The following is a 16395-nucleotide window of genomic DNA, read 5'->3' as shown; positions in this document are numbered from 1 at the left end:
ATAGTCTGTATGCTAACGACCATTGTCCTGGTCATTAATGAAAATATTGAACAGCCTCTGGCCTAGGACAGACCCTTGCACAGTGCTGCTCAGCACGTTTCTGGCAGGACCGTGACCCTGTGCTAACTACCTTCCAGGAACACGCTTTTAAATTGTTCTACTTGAAACCTGTTATGGCACAGCTATGTCATTTGGACCATTGTCTCCACTTCGTTTACAAGAATGTTATGTGCAGCAGGGCAAAACACAGTTCTAAAGCAGAAGTGTGAGACCTTTTGTGTATTGGGCCCACTAGTCTATTGACAAGAGAAATTAGATTGGACTGAGATAGCCTGCTCTCAACAGATCTGTCTTGGCTGGCAGTCAGCATCTTCTTGTCTTCTGTGTTCACAGTTTGTTTCCTTGCCCTGTCCAAGAATTTTTCTAGGAAGAAGAGTTGGTGGAGCCTTGACAACTGGTCATTGATATATCCTCGGCATTCCTAGCATGCTACCCCTGGGATGACAGAGAAGATGGTGCAACTGCTAAGAAATTGGGGAAGGAAGCAAAAGAAAAGGGGGGGGGGGGGGGGGGGGGGGGGGGAAGAAACTAATCTGCCTATTCTTAAAAAAAAAAAAAAGTGGAGGTGAAAGGGGAGGGAGCCCTTACTTCATAGATACTAAAATCAGTCTTCTTGAGCAGCTGAACAAACAGAACCTGGTTTTCTAAGGGTTTGTGTCTCTTAGTTGATTAACTTTTTGATAGAGTTATTGTAAAATGTTCTGTTATTTGTGCATAGATCTGTAACATTTCCTTCCTCTCTCTGTTTTAGTCTTCCTCCTGTAGGGTCTTTAGCTAACATCATGTGGGATGTCAAATATGACAGTAGAAATTGCCTGTGGACATCCACGGCAAACAAGTTTGTGATTGTATGAACAAATTTGTCATTGTACAAACAAATGAGATGAATTTATGACTGTATGGATTTAATTTCTGGCCATTTACTTCTGCAAAATTTGTAGGATATTAATTGTCTTTGGTATCTCTTCCCGTGGATAGAGTGACGTTTACATCCAGAGAAGATTTCTAACAAAAACCAGCATAACCAGAGACTGTGTAATTGCCCAAGCCTTATTTTCATCAATCTCAATGGTAGGATCAGACCTCTCATAACTTTCTTTACACTGTTCTGAACACTGGCTGAGGTCTATCAGACCTTCACAACAGCACCTGATTAGCAACTCTGCTGGAAAAGTCAGAGTCTGATTTATAAATGGAACAGACTCACAGCTTCAGGATGATGAGAGTCCTTTGCTCCTGGGTGCTCCACGGGTGAGTGTTCCATGGAGATGCCACAGAGCACAGCACCTTGCAGGAGGAAGCCTCTGCCAATCTTGAAACTGACTTTTCCACCCCATGGTTGCAGTTCAAGGATACCCAGCAAGGCCAGGCATACAAATGTGAAAATGATTAGATTTCTGGGGGAAATTTCTGTGCCATGCACACCTTGAAGACTCTGGGCTGACACTTTCATATAATCACGACTTTCTTGGCTTTGAATGCTCTTGGTGTACTGGGGCTACAAAACCATTTTGATATTCTTAGATTTACCCAAACAGTTCGGCTTTGACCTGACTTTGAGGCAGCACAACAGGCGACTTGACTCTAAGTGAAAGCAATTAAGCAGGCATTTAAAAAAAATGTGTGAGTGAATTTTACACTGATCCTGTCCTCTGGGGTCTTCTGATGTAATATAAGCTGCTCAGGGATTTTTGGCTGCCGTTTGCATGCATTGTTAATGTTTGCAAAGCCTCAGATGGAAATGAAGCACCTGGGTCTAAGTCTTTTCATACGAGTTTCTAAATGTCATCATCTCAGTATCTCTTACTTGCCACAGCCTGAAGACAGTTGTGCCATCAGATTGCCATAAATGCCTCCTAATTCTCCCCCTGCTTGCTCCAGAGCAGGCTTTTGGAGGTAAACTCTGACATTTAAAGATGTGTGGTGGCAATCTGCAGTTCACAGGTCCTCCTAGACTTCACCGTGTGGGAATGTGGTTATAAACAAAAATGACTCAAAACTGGCTTTTCTTGGTCTGGCCTTCGGGGTAGCGTTTGAAGGATGTTTTGATGTGAATTACAATAACAAGCCAGACTTAACAAACCTGAGGAAACCTGGTGGTTGGCTTTTGGAAAGTCCTCAGGGACTAAGTTCCAGATAACATTCTTCCATATTCATGGAATTTATGCTCCCTTGTTTGCTACCATACAAAAAAAAAAAAAAAAAAATTTAAAAAAAATCAAGGAATTACTCACATTGTCCATCAAGTTTCCTGAATTTCTCTTAGAATTTCCAGGAAACTAGGCAACTCACATGGCTGAGTAACATCACACAACTTTCCATGGCTCAGGGTATAAGGTCACTTGATGTTTCATGGAAGCCATGTGACTTATTTCAAACAACTCCTGGAAAGAGAAGGTCTCTGTCAACAAATAAACTTGTTGCCCTGGCCAACACTGGGATTTCTGTGCTTTTAACGCTTGATCAGAGGACAGGTACATGAGGGACAAGGAGTTACTACTTACAGATTCATTTATAGTGGCTCAGGGATTTTGAGTGAAAGATGTTAGTTCAGTGCATGTTTAACATCAGTGTGCTGGGACAGGTAGAGATGCTTAAATCCATACAGACAAGCAGGAGCCTATGTCAACCTGGTGACTTAACAATGATCCTCAAATCACTTGCTCACAAATATCCAAACTCCATAGGCCTCCTTTACTGGGATTAAAAAATGAAAACATCCTGGATTCTGCTTCTGAGGAATGACTAGAGGTCCTTGGAGATACTTCTGCCTTGACATGGCTGCATACCCTGAGGATTATCTCCTTCCTATACCCTGCTAGCTAGGATACTATCTTGCCTCTTGAGAACTGCTTTAGGAAAGTGAGAGCATGATCAGAAAATCTGAACACATCATTCAAAGCAGGAGCATTACTGAAAGTGTTCTAGTTGCATCTGCCTTTCTTACTTTGACAACACAACAAAAATATTTTTTTAATTATTTTTTTAAAGTGGCAATATGGTACCAATTCTCATCCAGGACAGACCTTAATGCCCAGAAATATGTTGGTTTTCCGGAGTACTGTGTCAGTCTGTGGATGACTCCAGAAGAGTTTCTACCTCTTTAGATCTGCACATGTGGGAAATCAGTGAGAAATTAGTAGTGTTTGTGGAGAATGAGATTCTAAAGCACTTTTGAGGAGCTATTGGAAAGGAAATTCGAATAAGGGACTCAATATCAAAAGCTGTTTGGTTCACGTGGCTAAATAATTTCAAAATCAGTGGCCATTGTTGAGCTTTAGCTCATGTCACTATAATTATCAAAACCAGTAAATGATCATTCCTCATGAGATAACAGCAACTCATCAAGATGAAATTTTAAGGCCCTCCTCTATGCTGACTTTTTAGGAGGCCCAGTGGACTTGCAAGAAGAATGGGAGAAAACTTTCTGATAATCCTGTGTATACTTGGGAAATGAGAACAGCAAGGACCAAACCCGACATCTGTAAGAAGTGATACTTGACCTTGGCTTCCTGTGTCTTAACCAGGTGTCAAGTGGAAGGGAAGGAACATGGTGTAAGTGACCCTCCTCTGGTCTTGACATAAAAAGTGTAGGCATTTATTTTCAGGAGAGGAAGAGAACATAAGGATCACTAAATGAGAGAGATTTCTCCTTTTTCTACAGCAGAGAGAGCTTTAGGATTTGTCCCTGTCCTTGTGTGTTTTTTAGGCTAATGCTGCACGGATCCTTTGTCACCAAGGTGTTTTCTGGGATCCCACTTTGAAGCATCTAATTCTCCCTGCTGGTTGCACTGAGACTTTAAGAGCCAAAACCCTAGTTCTGGAGTCCACTCTGGGGACCAGGTACCTAAAGTGAAATAATTTGGTACATAAACACATTGGAGTGAGGTGAGTCGTGCTCCTCAGTCATAGGAGATATACAAACACAGATGGGCATGGGGTTAAATATTAGGCAACTGGTTCCTGTCATCGTATCCCTTTCCCTAAGGATTCATTGCTGGGGGAGATTGCTATAGACGGAGCTTACATGTTTCATGACAGCTGTTCCTATGGAGGATTTTGGCAAAACTGGCACCTGGAGAATCACTGAGGACTCAGTGGTAAAATTTGCACTCAGCAATGACTGCTCTGTATCGATGGCCAATGTAAGAACTAGAGAAATCCATGTGGAGAAAGGGTGTGCCAGGCTTTTAACTGAGCCAGGCATTTTGGGCACTTTATCAGTGCGTTGTCCCATAAACTATCCAATCAACAAAATTATATTAATAGTTGCAACCCATGCAACTAAACCATGCAAGGGTATTCTGGATCTTACTTAACATTTCATCATTTAGATCCCTTGCTCAAGCTAATTAGGGCTTTCATTAACAAATTGCCACTTGGTATATTTGTGTATTTGTTTGCAATACAACTTAATAATTTCATTTTTGTTTGCATCACATGTTTTTTTTGGGGGGAAAAAAAGTAGCTCATGTAAAATGGATTGTTCTTTATGCATCCAACCTTTGATGTGAGGTGTGTCCTATCTGCCTGCAATCCCCAGATCCACACATGAAAACAGAACGGCTTTCAGTTACTAGGATTTAAACCTTTTGCCTAGATTAGTGCGTTACACAAGACTAATGCTGAGGATCTTGAATTTGTCCTTGCTGACGACATGGTTAAACTGCCAGAATGGATGGTAGCATCTGCTGCCAGGACCCCTTCCAAATCCATGAACCTGACTGCCGTTACAAGACCTCCCCTCCTGTATGTTGTTGACTTCTTTGTCCAGTTCAACAAAACATGACTCATGAGGGGAAAATCACTACTTATCCCCAAGAGACTCCTTTGCAGGCTGACAGTTTGTCTCACCATTGAGAAACATTTCCTGATAATTCCACTGAAAGTTTCCTCTGCTTCTTTTCGCTCATTCCTCCTAGATAACAATCTCACATTTATATATAGTGTTGGAGCATTAAAATCCCACCTGACCAGCAGGGTGAGTGCCTCTGAATAGTACTGAGATCCTGTAGAAAGACCCCCTCCCTTCCTGCTGTATCAGAGGAAAGTTTAAGATTCTAAGGATCTCAGCACCCTTTCTAAAAAGCAAGAAAATAAATCCTTTGAATAATGGATGTACTTATGCCTTGCCTGCTGCTGGAGCGGAACAGCTCTTCTAGACCGAGAAGTAAAATGAAAGTATATCCCACAGGAATTACTGGTGGGAAGTGGGGTAAAATATAACAATGATAGAAGGAAAACAACTGTGTTGAAGGCATCCATTTCCCATAGCTGGCAAGATATTTCACAGCATTGTCATTATTTTTGCTTTGGATTATATATGGTCTTTTTATTCAGTGTAGCCTTTCTACTCTACTAACAGCAAGAGGATGAAGTTGGATGGATGTTAAGTGACCCCAGGAGAAGAGTTATAGCCAAGTTGCCAACTTTACATAGAAGGCACATGCTGGAGTAAAAGAAAGGTGTGAAGAGTGAAGGCTGAAGATCTGTGGCTCTGCAGAGTGCATGAGAGCCACACAGGCTGCGTCGGGGTGCTCTAAGGTGTATTGTGGGTCATTGTGAGCTCTGCAGGGGCCATGATCAAACCCGTTTTTATGTCCCTCATTGTTTAGACACTGCTTATCCAGGAGCTCTTTCCTGGGATGTCCCATGGACATCTTTACCTCACCTGGCCTCCGTCAGGGTCAGAACCAGGAACAGCACTATCCAACCTTTCCGTGCTGTAGCAGGGGTGATGTTCAGGATACTGGCAACTCTCCTCCCATGCAGGACAGAGATTGTCTCGTGGGCATTCAGTACTTGTGCATAAGCAGGGACACAGGCAGAAACCCAGCCACGGTGTCCCACCCTACCACTACAGAGGGCTGAGAGTGCCCATGCTGTGATGGCAGGAACACCTTAATGATTTGAATTAGATCACGTTGATGCAAATTACTTCAGTCTTCTCTTGCTCTGCTCTCCCTTCTGCTCCCAGATATCATGTGGACCAGGAATATGCTCTCTGTCTTTTAAATGTTATTCTTACAAGCTCATTCTTCTAAATTAACCATCTTCAATGGTTCCCCGTACTTGGTTTCACACCAGCTTCTCATCTTCCTTCTGGTATTGATGATGGATGCATTTCTTAGATAGATTATGTTCCTTCAGTTAGAATGATCTTCATTTCTTTCACACTCCACGGACAGCGGAACAAGAAGAAATGTATTATAACCCCTGCACCCCTCAAGCCCCTCCCCTGCATTGCAAAGTCAGATGAGCAGGCTCAAGACCATCAAATTTGTTTTGTTGGAGGTAGAAAGAGGGAGAGGATGGATTTTGTTTGGATATTTTTTGCATCCTGTCTGCCTCTTGGCTTCTAAAAAAAAGTCATTCAGAAGACTGTTATACAGAACTTGAATCCGCTCTGGATTAAGCTGAAGTGCAAACTTTCATTTTGGTTCAATGAAGCAAAACAAAACTGTCTGATTCAGAAATGTCAAAACATTATGTTTTTCTCTGAAGTATTTCAGAGCCAATGTATTTCCTCTCTTTTCCATGAAAAAGTTAAATATTTGCATATGGAGCATATTTATGTGTAATCGCACATACAGAGGGAGCAAAAGTTTAAATTTCATCATAACAGAATTTCTTACAGGGCAGGAGTTCCCGGTTCTGTCCCTGGTTGAAACAAAACCTATTATTTCTTAATAATTACCTTTTTTCACACAAGGAAACCTGCCCCTAGAAAGGTGGCGTGACTTGCCCAAGGTTGTCAAGATTGGACCCATTTTTTGGCAGTGTCAGGTATCTTGGGGCTTTGGTACACAGGCAAAACCTTTAGCAACTAATACAATTCAGATACATCGGTAATAGCTAAAAGCGATAGGAGAATCCCAGAACACGTAATTGCACTCATCTTCTCAAGCCTCTGGTCTGAAGTGATGCAGAGCTTCATTACCCAGCTCTCAGTGCCTGTCACCACTGAGTGTGCACCTAAAGGTGTTTGGGTCCCCACTCCAACAGCAAATGACATCTCAACAGGACCAAAGAGTGTCATTAATGGGCCAAGAGTAGCACAGGGCTTTCAAAATATACACTCAGACAAGACCAACCAGTCTTTTCAATGCTATGGGTTGTGGTTATCAGTTTGAAGTTACTTGCTTGGGTCATAGAAGTTTTCAGCTAATTAAGCTTCTATCCTGCCTCATGAGAAGCTTATAAATAGTCAAGATATTTTCCTTTCAATGGGAACAGTGGTGGCTCATGGATCACAATACTTGGCCGTGTGCTGGCAAAATAGGAAGCACTCAGCAGCTGTCAGATTTTAGGTTTTTAAATTTCCTGCCAGCAGTGTCCATTTCTCCCTCCCCAGTTCAGTCCTGGAGCAAAGCCAGTGGGGAAGAGGGCGGCATGTTGGAGAGAAGCATTGTCACTTGGTGCTCTGGAGACCAAGAAGGAGCAGTGGATAAATCTGAGGGGGCTACCAGAGACATGGGCATTCAAGACAACATAGCAGAGACATGGGAGTTCACAACATAGCAGAAGCAGGAGTATAACGTGACAGCAGCCACTTTTCTTGTATGGTTTTCTAAATAAGTTTTGGTGGTGTTAGACTGTTCTCCTTGTAAATTACTACATGTCTTGTTGTGTCTACATGTTTTGGGTTCCTATTCTCTAACCAGTGGCCGTTTTGGAACATTTTTGACTCAGATCTGGCTCCGTGCCCTGAATAGATAGAAACCATGACACCAGAACACAGCTGAGCCCCGTGGAGTTGTCCTCCAAACAAGAGTAAACCATGACTTCATCTTGCATCTGTTGCCTTCTGTTTGACAGCTACTCAGGCAACCACCTCCTGGAAATACAGTCATTGCTCAAACCAGAAAAGACCATAAATTTGCTACCTGAATTCCTACCAAGGCTTGGAGGAGTTTCATACCACTGGTCATGACCATTTGGTCAGAAAAGAGTCCCCTCCTCTAGGTCAAAGTTATGTCTTCTCTCCTGGCATACACATATTATAATATCAAGAATTTTCAGAGCTACATCATCATCTGTCATTTAGAAATCAAAGAAAAATTAGTGTTGGAAGACACCTCTGGAGGTTGTCCAGTCCATTCTGCTGCTCAGAGCTGAAGTAGCTTCAAAGTTAGAGCTGAAGATCTCAATCCATTTTGACCTACTATTTTTAAAAGCTCTACTTCCTTGGCAATGATGTACTTAGAGGTATGTCTAAACTGGACTATGAGCTACTGCTATACTCCCCATGGTTGCTTTAGAAGTAAGAAGATAAGCAATAAGTATTTTATCTCTTACCTGGTGGAACAGTTCAGAAAATGCTATGCATTTCATTTTTTCCCCCTTTCCTGAAATAGTATTCCATCACTCTCCTCAGCATAGTAATTCAAAACTATGTTTTTAATCAAACCAATGTAAATCAGTATTTTCTTCTTTTTTTTTTTTTTTTCAAAACAAAATATCTAACCAAGCATTTTACTCTAGGTCAAATACTGGAGCAATTGGCTTCAGTTTTGAATGTCTTTAAGTAAAAAATCTGGGCAATTTAAAACAAAACAAACTTTTAATAAAACTTTTGAAAGTCCATAATTCATCACCAAAGCTTTCAAAGAAGTATTTCAGCTAGGTTAAAAAAAAAAAAAAAAAAAAAGTACAAGAAGACTGAAATATGCTACATTTAATTAAATTTTCTTCTGATATATTATATATGCAGCTATATCAGTTGGGGTCCTCTAACCCACATATAATCAGGCATGACTGTTAATGGTGCTAGCTTCCAAAAGCTTATTTCCTTCTGCTCTTCCATCTCCATTCCTTATTTTGAGGCTACCTGTTGAAAGAGAAGTGATATTCTGTTGCCATCATCACTGAGTCTACATTGGGTCCTTTTCTAATACCCCAAAAAAATCTTCATTTCACCTTGATTCATCCCACATAACCATAGGCAGTTAGTGGAGGGTCTGACATAAGAAGCCTCACTGACCTCGTCTCCTCTTCCGCTTGATGGAGGAAGATCTACAGAAGACAGCTGGAACCTGTGTAAAGTCTAAATTGACTTTTGTAGTTTTCCCTCTTCCTTCATTGAGAGGAGTTGGTGTTTGAATTAAGATACACTAGCTATCTTGTTAAGTGTATCTGGACTTAAGACAAATGAATCTGGTTGAAATCCAGAAACATTTCTTTAGGTTAAATTATCTAGGGCATACCCTTGCTAGTGTTATCTTGTGCTTTTCACTTGTTGCCAGGACGGTTGGGATTCAACTCATTTATCGATCCCTTTAGCCACATAGTTTAATTTGTCTGATTAAACTGCTTACACCACATCCCAGTGGTGGTTCTTTGGGTTCATTGATCAACCACAGGAGATTAATCCCAAAGCAAATCACACCACCTTCTCCATAGAAGAATGCTGTTTTATCCAAACATGGGAAACTTGGAGAGTGGAGTAGGGTGAGACTTTGTCTGCACGTGATGCTGGAATTACTTTAACTGGCATTTGACCTATGTAGTGACATGGCTGTGATTCCTCGAGATCTGCCTTGAAAGATATGGTGACATTTCCTGACAGCAAAATGAGGTCAGGAAATAGAAGAGATTAATATATTTTGGGCCATGTTCAGGACAGCAAGAAGAAAATGTAGTGATGATAAATGATACACAGCTTCAGCACAATTCCAGAGGGGTTGAATTGCCTGGGCTGCCTCCCAGACCGTACCAACTTTGTGTCTGTTGCATTTATGCACTCGGAGACCACTGCCGTAGTCTGGCACCTTGACAGGCTTTGTCTCATGGAGTCAAGATGCTGATGAAATGCTGAGGCTATGCTTGACATGGTTGGACTGGATGATCTTCAAGGTCTTCTCCAACCTAGACAATTCTGTGATTCTGTGATTCTGTGACACTTTCTAAAAGGCTCCCTCTATGACCAAATTTAGACTGCATTTTGTACATGTCAGTTAGGAGTCACAATGATTAACCTGACAATTCAGCATGTGGTCTGAATAGGACCAATGGCTATTTGTTCATTCTGATATGAAAGGATGCCCCCAGATACCACAGTCATTACGCATGACTAAGCCACCGTAAATCGAATTTTGACATAGTGGACCATGTCTTTAGCGTATCGAGCCAGTGCATTACAATTCTTGCATAGCATCCCTTGGCTCCAGCTACCCAACTCTAAGCATCTGTGAAATGTGCCTCCAATACCTCTTCAGGACACAGCTGGATATTGTAATGTTCTCAGATATTTGTTGCTCTGGTCAGTGCTCAGAGCTGCTCAGTGTTACTGTCGCTGGTCTGCTCTGCATGTTTGCATGGTGCGGGGCTGCACTGTCAGGTGGTTGTTTTGTTCACCAGTGTCCCTCCTCACCAGCTCCGCTGCATGCAGGACACCCTTTACCAGGACACTTGGTTGGAGGCCAGGAGCCTGCTCAGTAACAGAGCGACAGATTCCTGGGCACACTGGTTCCCAAGTGAGAGCTTTATTTGAAAAGCTCACAGCACTTCTGTGTTATTAGAAGCATTTTCCTGGCACGGTGCCCTTTATTCTTTATCCACTAGTGCTACTGAGGAGATGAACTGTTAGTATAATATTAGCAACAAGTAACACCTATTTTTTTCACCACTGGGTCTCAAAACTGTTTCCAGATGATTTCATCATTCCCAGTTTACAGTTCGGGAAACTGAGGCACAGAAAAGGGAGGAACTTATCAAAGGTCCAACAGTCCTCCTTGTCCTCCTGTTCACTGTCCTCCCCTCCCAGATGTATTCATCTCCCTGCTTCATAGGTGTAGCTTTCATCAGTATCTAGATAGATCTCGTTACTGTAGAAGGCTATTGAAGAAAGGCCCAGAGGTTAATCACTGTGTTCTTGTTAACTGCTTCTGCTCCTATGAATTTACTGGGGCATGGCTAAGACAAAGCCTGACCCACAAGGGCTTTCTCTCCCCTGCTTTCTAGACAGCTGTATCTAAGAGATATATGCTGGCATCTTGTTAAGGTATTTAAGACAGATTTGGGGATCTTCTATGACAAATGGGTCAAAAGAAGTCATTAACAATTCAGGGGTTATTCTGCCAGGGCTCTAGCTCTCTCCCAAGTCAATAGAAAATGACTGGGTTACATCAGGATGACTTTCTGGAGGCTATGGATTCATTCCACCTCACTCAGTGCGTGTCTGCAATGCTTATATTGGTACTTTGTTCTCCCACACTCTCCTGATGGACAGAACAGGGGTCAGGCACCTCCAGAGAACAAGTTCGATATTAGAAGACAGGGAGCACCCTGAGTTACCACAAAGCTACTTTGGAACCTCATCCACCATCTTACACTTTTGGCAGAAGAAAGGCAGCCTAGATGTTTAGCTTTAGTCCAGCACAGGCCTGATTTAATCCCAGTACACTATCATTTTCTGTTTCATCTGGGGAGAAGTGGTAAGGGGCTACTCCAGCCTTTAGCATGCTGTAGAAGGAGTTTGGGGACACTTTTTCTCCCTGTGTACAGACTGCTTGTTGCCCTTCCTCTTGGTTAGCAGGCTGGGGTGGAAGAAAGACACAGGAGGCAGAGCTTGTTCTCCTGGGTCCAGGAAAGCAGGGAGCAGGGAGTAGGAACATGCACGCTGTGTGTGGCCTCCAGCGTCCTATTCTCCAGGAAGACCGTGGCACAAGGTCCAAGCACGGGGCTCAGCACCAGGAAATTTGGAGTTCGCATTGACCGTGCTTTGGCCTTGGGCGAGCAGCTACAACGTGATTCCTTTCCATTTCCCCATCTGCAAAAAAGTATGAAAAATACTTACCCCATATGGAGGATTAAATGTTTAGGAGGGGATCCAAACTCCACTGAAGTCAATGGCAAGTCTCCCAGCATTTCAGCAGGAAAAAATTTTAAAGTGCTAAGTGTTCTGTAGCTTTGCATATGAAAGGGAAATTCTGTTTTGGAGAGTTTCAGCTACTGCCCAAAATACGAGAGCCCTGGTCACATCAGTCTATCTCCTGCTATCTCGAGAGCAATCTCTCTTCATCTTTCGTTTTAAAGTTTGATGTGGACTGAAACCAAAACCACAAATCAGAACATTCCTGAGTGTTAGGACTGTTTGAACTTCAATCTGGATCTGCATTTGCAAATGTGCTTTATCTTTATAACACAGGCCAAGCAAAATCCTCCATCTGGGTACTTTTGAAGCAGGGAGGGTCTGCACGTAAATTTTGCAGTGTGACCTCTAATCTAATCTCATCTCATCGATGCATTCTCCTGTTTGCCTGCTTATTTATCTGCCCAGATCAGTTTTAAATGTGTGATCTTTGGTCCTCTGCAGGGGTAGAGGGAGGAAAGGTTTGTGGACTATTGCTAACTTTGAAAAACATAACTAAGAGTGTGAAGTCTTGCTAGACAGAGGCCTGGATTTACTATATGTGGGTTTGCCCTTCCACTGGGAAATTTTCTGAGATCAGCAAATAAAAATAATAATGAAGGTTAAAAACCACTTGCCTAACACTTAAACATTTTGCCAGTATTTGATAGTATTTTAACTAGTCAACATCACTAGATTTCCCTAATTCCTATCTTGTTCGTGGGCATATAGTATCACCCAGTGGTAGAAACCAGCTTGGTCAAAAATACTGCTGATGCTATTGTATAAAAGACCAGTGACAGACCCTGACCAAGAAATGCTGAAGCCTTCAAAGTCTCTTCTTCCAGCTGAAACCACTTTTTAAAAAATCTTTTTTGAAAAATGGGGACATGGGAGAGGGCAACAAAAGAGCAATTTGCTTTTCTGTCTCCTTAGGCTGTTGTATTTTCAGCTATATCTACTTCTGCACCTCTCTCCCATCTGTAGCCTTTTGCATTCTCAAAAGCACGCTCACACGTTTGTGCGTATGCCCGTGTGCACAAACATAAAAGTTATATTGTGTAATACGTGGGGCAGGTCAAGCAGGAGGATATTTTGGTAGCCAGGGATGGATGACAAGTTCTAACAAGCCCATTCACATGTGTTAAGATTAGAGTGCAGACATCAGCCATGACTCAACAGGATATGCTGGTCCAAAGCCAGGGTTAGAACGCTGTTACTGGCCTTCTGAATCATTAGTGGAAAAAAAAAAAAAGGAAAAAAAAAAGACACCCCTCCGTTGCCAGCATTCTCCATGTGTTTTTAACTTGGTGATGTCCTTTGGAAGGTAGGTGAACTATTTGGTTTGCTTTAACTACACAAATATCTTGGCAGGCCAGCGACTGAACAGGCACGGGGCTAAGCGGCACTGCCCTGATGGGGAAGCCGGACTGGATCTGGGATTTGGGATGCTCAGCTGCACGAGGACTGCTGGGATGAGAGAAGGAGGCTGCTGCAGAGGTCAGTTACCCCCGTGCCTGCGGGACATGAGGTGGCTGGGAAGCAGGCGAGGACACACCACTTGGTACGAGCTAGATTTAAAGGTGGTGCTGGTGGGAGAATCAGTTTCTAGTGCGGTGCAGCAGGAGCTGTTGTACCTGGGAGGGCTCTGTCTGAAAGGAAAAAGATGTTTCTTTTCTAGGCTGGCAGCTTTTTCAATTTCATCTTGGGAATACACAAGTCAAACCAGGGTCATTTCTTTTTCTGGGTCTTCACCAGCAGTAACGCTTTTCAAACTTATCCTGTGCAGGCCAATCCCCTACATGTTTTGCCCTGGGTGACTGCATGCAAGCCCCTAATCTGACATGGTATCACACAGGGGATCTCTTCAGCTTTTCCTTACCCACATCTGTTTATTCCCTGTACCCAGCCTAATGATTTGTAGTGGAGAATAGTTTGTCACCATGGATGCGCCTTTTGTTTGAAGCAGTGGAGATTTCTTGTAGGAAATTAGCCATTTGTTAGTGGTGGATGGAACATGCAGGAGACCTAAAGCAAAGACAGTTTAGCATTTTTATGGCAAAACCCATCCAGACACAGTGAAATCAAGCTTGGTAATGATGATGTTATTCTGCCTGAAAGATCAGTCCTTCACAGGGACTTGATTGCTAAGCTCATTTTGACACACAGCAGTTTCTTTAGGAGAGGCCATTGAACCAGGCAAATCTGTGCGCTGCGATCATAGCCTGCAGTTCTGACTCTCCTGGCCCAGGATGCAATTTCATAGCCAAGCAGTAAAAATCTAGATGTAAAAAGCAGATGATATTTAAAGGAGTCACGTGCAAGGACTATATTTGAGCAAGATTCATTGCCTGGATAAATGTCAAATAAAGAATAACTGTGCAGGTTTCAGTTCTGCAGAGAAGTTTTGAGGGAGCTATGATGGATTACAAACTGATCAAGAAGTAAAAAATTCCTGCTGTTGTAAAAAAAAAGTTTAGTATTGTACTGAGTTGTACAAGCAGAAATATATAATTCCAGTGGAATGAAACAGCTCTGCTCCAGTCAGTGGCTAATCCATTGCAAGAAAGATATGGATGAACTGGAGAGTCCATTTGGAGCACAAGGAGGGTGCTTAAAGACATGACCTAGAAATAAAGGGCAGATTAGCTTAGTCCAAAAAAAAAAAAAAAAGGGTGAAGGAAGAACTCAATTGCGAACTTGAAATATGAAAGAAACTGGAAAAAATTTACATGCAAATGTTGAATTAGGTTAGCCATTAAGACCACCTTCCTGAGGTTAAGGGTTGCAAAGAACAGTAATAGATTATTGGATGAAGCGTTGGCATGTCCATCACTCCATCCTTTAAGAAGAGGATGCTGGAGCCACATCTACCAAAAGTGGCAGAGAGAAAATGGGAGCAGAGGACAGGCTGGAAGACCTCATAATATCCCTCCCAGACATCTGAGTCCTATGTCTAAAAAGGAATACTAGGAAAGGATTAAGCTGAGAAACGAATTACTTAGAAAAGGAAAAGGGATTAGAAATGGGAGTCATGGTGTGAAATCAAGTAATGGAAACAGGCAGAAGGAAAAGTGCCTTAATTTGAAGAGCTGTGGAACAGCTCCTGGAGGACAGTAGTGGAAGCCCTTGGACTGGAGTGTTCAGAAGAAAACCTGGGGGAATATATAGTAGGGAACAACTTCATGTTGGCCAAGGGTGAACAGACAAAATGATCTAATTAGTCTTTTCCAGATCTTCTTTTTGTGACTGCATAGAATGCCTTGATGAGGACAGTGGGATTTGGGCCTGCTAAAGGAAGCCAAATCAAACATTACAAGCCACCACATGACAACAGCAGTCAGCATGAGAAACAGCCACCTCCTTTGTCAAGGGGTTTGCATTCCAAGTAATCCCCACAAATTCAGCTTATTGCTGATGACTCCTGTAAAGAATTGGAAGAACAGTCACACTACTGCTCTGAAAATCACTTGTAATACAGGAGACACAGGAGTTACTCTCCTGAATCACACCAGCCAACAAATTAGTTCCACTGATCACCACTTACTGTAACAGCTACTTCAGCCAAATGAGCCAGAGTGTGATATTGTAAGATGAAGTATTGCTAGTAATAACTGTGCCTCTTTCTCAGAGATTGCCTTCACTCGTGAGTTGCAGCAGGGATGCTTCAGAAAATCAGCTTTGCTGCTGGCCAGTATTTTGATATTTCTTGATTCTGGTGTACCCGGTTCATCTGAAACCACAATATGCAAGAATAACATGAGAGAAAGAGACATTAATCTCTATGCCATTACCAGGAGCACCCAATCCTGTTTATGTGAAAGAATGCTTGGCAGTCAGCAATTAATAATGAAGCCATTTTTTTTCAGGCCCCAGCACAATGTTTTTATGCATATTTCTTCTCAGATTTCACATAAGGGTGTCAAGCTGACAGAATTTTCATAGTTTCATGGATTTTTATGGCTGAAGGGCAAAAGCCTCTTAGTCTTCATTTAAAGCCCTGACTGATAAAGCATCTGAACTTCCAGAAATGCTCTATTACCTGCCCTCCTTTTTGCCAGGGACGATGGAGCTCTTGACACTTGGAAAATACAAAACTGTTTTACAGCTTCTGCATTGCACATGGAATCTAAACATGTACAGCATCTGCTGGCAGACCCCACGGCGAGTTTGACCCTAAGTCTAGGCTCCTGCTAGAGATGTGCTGTTCAAATTTCTGGTCCTGGCAGAGTCGGAGGAAGCCAGACATAATATTAACCATGCTGTGCCCTGGTGGGACACCAGTCATGGAAAATAGCGTGCCTGGTTTACTACACTAACTCCGTATGTTCCCCGTGCTAAAGCAGGCTTTGATTACACACATAACTGTAGGGTTTGGGAGAAATTATGACTCAGGGCATGGAGAAATTCTAATTTTGGGGATGTGGGGGAAATATACCAACATGAATCACCAATTCAGATCAACAACCCTCGATAGCAGAGGT

The sequence above is a fragment of the Strix uralensis genome, chromosome 4, assembly GCF_047716275.1.
Source record: "Strix uralensis isolate ZFMK-TIS-50842 chromosome 4, bStrUra1, whole genome shotgun sequence".
Taxonomy (NCBI): domain Eukaryota; kingdom Metazoa; phylum Chordata; class Aves; order Strigiformes; family Strigidae; genus Strix; species Strix uralensis.
This window is presented reverse-complemented; position numbering follows the sequence as displayed.